The following is a 4154-nucleotide window of genomic DNA, read 5'->3' as shown; positions in this document are numbered from 1 at the left end:
TAAAGCTGGACGAAATTATTGTAGAGTAGAAAGATTGTATCGTAATAGATATCCATTTAAACGACATCCAAATGCAATACAGATAAGAAGAATTTTATTACGACAGCGTAGAAGAATCCGTAAGAGAAACCACAAGCTGACGTTAATGATCCGCATGTATTAGCAGTGCTAGCAATGATAAACTTGAATCTTCAAATTTCGACTAGAGAACTGCAACTAATTTAGGAATTCCTTATGTCACTGTGTGGAGGATTTTACAAAGACATAAATTCCATCCCTACCATATCACTTTAACCCAAGATGTAAGTGAAAATAATATGAAGCTAAGAAGACAATTTTGTCGTTAGGCATTACGAATGATAAGAGAAGACCTAATTTTTTTCCAGTATGTTCTCTTCAGTAACGAAGCCTCATTTCATAACAATGGACAACTCAACAAGCATAACTGTCATTATTGGTCCACATACAATTCTCACTGAACTCAACGTGTTGATAATCAACATCGTTGGAATTTAATTGGTGCGGAATTGTAAATGGATATTTGATCATACTTTTTGATAACCGCTTAAATGGAGAAACTTATTTTTCTTTCTTGCAGAATAAATTGCCTGAGCTTTTAGAAGCTTTTAGAAGGAAATAAAAATATAGAAATAGATACAGAAATAAAAAAACTTAAAATTAGCTTCTGGAATGTTGCAGGATTGGACAACAAAGACGCGCAATTTTGGGAATATATCAAAGAGTTCGACATAATCGGAATGGACGAAACGTGGATGGAAGAAAAACGTTGGAATAAATTAAAAGAACGTATGCCGGAGAATTTCAACTGGGAGTGTCAGTACGCCAAGAGAGAGAAGAATAAAGGAAGAGCGAGAGGAAGAATCATCACAGGAATAAAGAAGAATATCGAAAAGGAGAACAGGACAGAAATAAAAGAAAAAAGAACTGAAGGAGTATACGTAAGGAGAGTAATTATATAATTTTATAATATATATAAAAAAAATTAATGAAAAATAATAACAGTATATAATAATCGAGGAATAATCGAAATTATGACAGAAATCAAAGCTTTATTACCTGAAGATAATGAAGAAAATCTTTTAATAGGAGGAGACTTCAATATCAGGATAAGAAAAGAAGGAACGCTTATTTGGGGAGATGACAGAGACGAGATAGGCAGAAAATTAAGAGAAAAGATGTTAAACATTGAGAATAAGAAATTTCTAGAAGAGATAGAAGAAAGAATGGGATGGGACATTCTGAATGATAATATAACTGGAGATGAAGAAGGAGAATTTACGTACTATTTACACAGGTGCAAGAGGCAGCTCAGTAATAAATTACGCATTAGAAAACATCGAAACAAGAGAAAAAATTGAAAAACTAGTAATTGAAGAGAGAACAGAATCGGACCATTTACCAATTTGTATATATACAGGCAGAAGATAAAATACGCGCTCTGAATACAGGACAAAAAGACAGGGATATAAATTTCAAGCAATAAATATGGACAGAAAATAAAATTGAGAAGCTCAGAAAAATTTTAAGTTCTCGGAAATTTAAGGAAATCTGGAAGATGCATAGAGGAAGCTAAAAGAAGAGATAAAAGCAGCTACACAGGAGAAAGAAATATTTATTAAAGAAAGAATACTAAGCGAAAAAAGTGATGGAATCAAGAATACAAAGAAAAGAAGAAAGAACTCAGGAAATTTCTTAGAAGAGCAAAGAAGAATAGAAAGCTATTAGAAGAATATAGATATCACAGACAACAATACCAGAACTTCTGCAAGAACAATTTAGAAAGAAAAATTTAGAAAAGAAGAAGAAAAGATAAGGAAAATTAGTACGGAAACAAAAGCATGGAAATACATAAACATGGAAAGAAGAAAAAGAGAAAACATTTTAAGACGAATCACAGAAGAAGAATGGAGACATTTTTATGGGACTTTCTCCGAGAAACAGAGGAAAGAAAAACGGCAACAAAAGAAGAAAAATATATATTAGATGTAGGAGATGAGATCACCCTAACGGAAATGGAAAACCAAATAAAGAAACTGAGAAAAAAAAGCCGCGGGCAAAGATAAAATAAAAAACGAAGCCTGGTTATACTGTACAAATGAGATTAAAAACACAGGTTATTAGAAACGTATAGAAAGTCTGAAGGGAGGAAGGCTTCTCAAATAGTTGGAAGAAAGGAGTGATAGTTCTTATATATAAAAAAAAGACAAAGATAAAGTAACGAATTATCGTGGTATCTCGCTTTTCAATACGGCATATAAAATCTACGCCATGATTATATAAGAAAGGCTCAAACAGGAGGTAGAGAAAAATAAGATTCTTCCAGATACGCAAGCAAGGTTCAGGAAAAAACCCATGATGGATATTTATATATTAAACTATGCTATAGAAAAGGAAATAAGTAAAAAAGAAGGAAAAGTATTAGGTGTACAAAAAAGTTCTGAGCTTTTTTTTGTAAAATTCAATCCTTATTCAAAAACAAACAAATATTAACAAAAAAATATTAATCAGCGAAATATTCCCCGTTTGCATCAACGACCTCTTGCCATCTTTCGGGTAGCTTGCGAATTCCTTGACGATAGAAGCTCACCGGCTTCGAAACGATAAAGTCATCAATACATTTTCGTATCTCTTCAAATCTCACGAAATGTGTATCAGCCAAATGATGCTGCAGCGACCGGAATAGGTAATAATCGGAAGGCGCCATGTTTGGGCTATACGCCACGTGCGGGAGAAGTTCCCAGCCTAACGCAAAGATATGGTCCTGAGTCGCTTTCGCAACATGTGGTCGAGCATTGTCATGAAGCAAGATCACTTTACGACGTCCTTGGCCAGTAAATGGCCTCTTTTCTTCTAATGCATCGCTCAAATTGGTCAATTGTTGTTGGTAGCGGTCTGCCGTGATTGTTTCACCCGGTTGTAACAACTCGTAATACAACACACCTTTCCAATCCTAGATACAGAGCAAAACTTTCTTAGCGTGGATATTGGGCTTTGGCGTCGATGTCGAAGGTTGAGCAGGGTCAATTCATGATTTTCTATGTTTAGGGTTATAAAGAATCCACTTTTCATCGCCTGTAATGATTGTGCAGAAAATCTTTTTTCTTTGAACTTTGAAAGCAAAGTGAATGCAGTGTCACGCCGACGATTTTTGTTGTCTTCGGACAATTCATGCGGAACCCATCTGCCTTCCTTTTGAATCTTTTCCATCATACGTAAACGTACGGAAATGGTTTGCTGCGTAACGCCAAGCTGTTCTGCAAGCTCCTTTTTAATTTGCGCAGAGTTTATATCCAGCAGTGCTTGTAATTCGTCCGTTTCAATCTTTTGAGGGCGTCCAGCACACGGTTCATCTTCCAGACTGAAATCTCCTTGGCGAAATTTTTGATATCATCTTTTACATGTAATATGACTTACAGCGTTCTCTCCATATGCAGCACAAATCATTGCAGTGACTTCAGCAGCATTTTTCTTCAGATGAAACGCGAAGTGGATGGAAAATCGAATATGCTCTTTTGTTATTGCCATCGTGAACATTACTGATTTTTGAGGTTATGTGCATCAAACGCCAAACCGTATGGCTTTTTTTAAGGCCAAATGTCAACGCTTTAAAACCGCAAAAGAGCGAGAAGATATATAAAATTTAAATTGTTATTTCAGTTGTATGAAATCTAAAGCTCAGAACTTTTTTGTACACCTAATATATACGCTTTTTTTGCAGATTTGAAAACAGCCTTCGATATCATAAACAGAGAAAAAATTATGGACAATTATAAAAAAAAAGAAATCAATAGACATTTGATAAGGAGAATAGAGGAAATATATGAGGAAACAGTTAATATCATGCTAGTAAACGGAACGGATACTCTAAGGAGTTCTGGACAAATGCAGGAGTAAGACAAGGATACCCTTTGAGTCCAATACTGTTCGCAGTATATAGATTTAGAGGAGGCGCACACCCTCCCTTTTTATTCGGGGGCTCGAGCCATGCTTGATGCAATCTCTCCTGTCGTGCTCCAGGAGGATTATTTATATATTTGCCAACGGCGTTGGAGGGTGTCGCCGTTGCAGTCCGACTTGCATCCATCGAGAGAATAGGACTTATCATCTCTCTGGAGTACCGATCGTGGGGATTC

The 4154-nt window shown here is 35.6% G+C and overlaps 1 pseudogene; it reads left to right on the top strand.

Moving 5' to 3' along the window:
- Window positions 1–423: 423 nt before the first annotated feature.
- LOC148937744 (uncharacterized) lies at window positions 424–2959 on the top strand (annotated as a pseudogene).
- Window positions 2960–4154: the final 1195 nt, after the last annotated feature.

Source organism: Pogonomyrmex barbatus, unplaced genomic scaffold (assembly GCF_055798465.1).
Source record: "Pogonomyrmex barbatus isolate J1 unplaced genomic scaffold, ASM5579846v1 scaffold11, whole genome shotgun sequence".
In the NCBI taxonomy this organism is placed as follows: Eukaryota; Metazoa; Arthropoda; class Insecta; order Hymenoptera; family Formicidae; genus Pogonomyrmex; species Pogonomyrmex barbatus.
The sequence above is the reverse complement of the archived record's forward strand: the minus strand, read 5'-3'. Positions and strand labels throughout refer to the sequence as shown.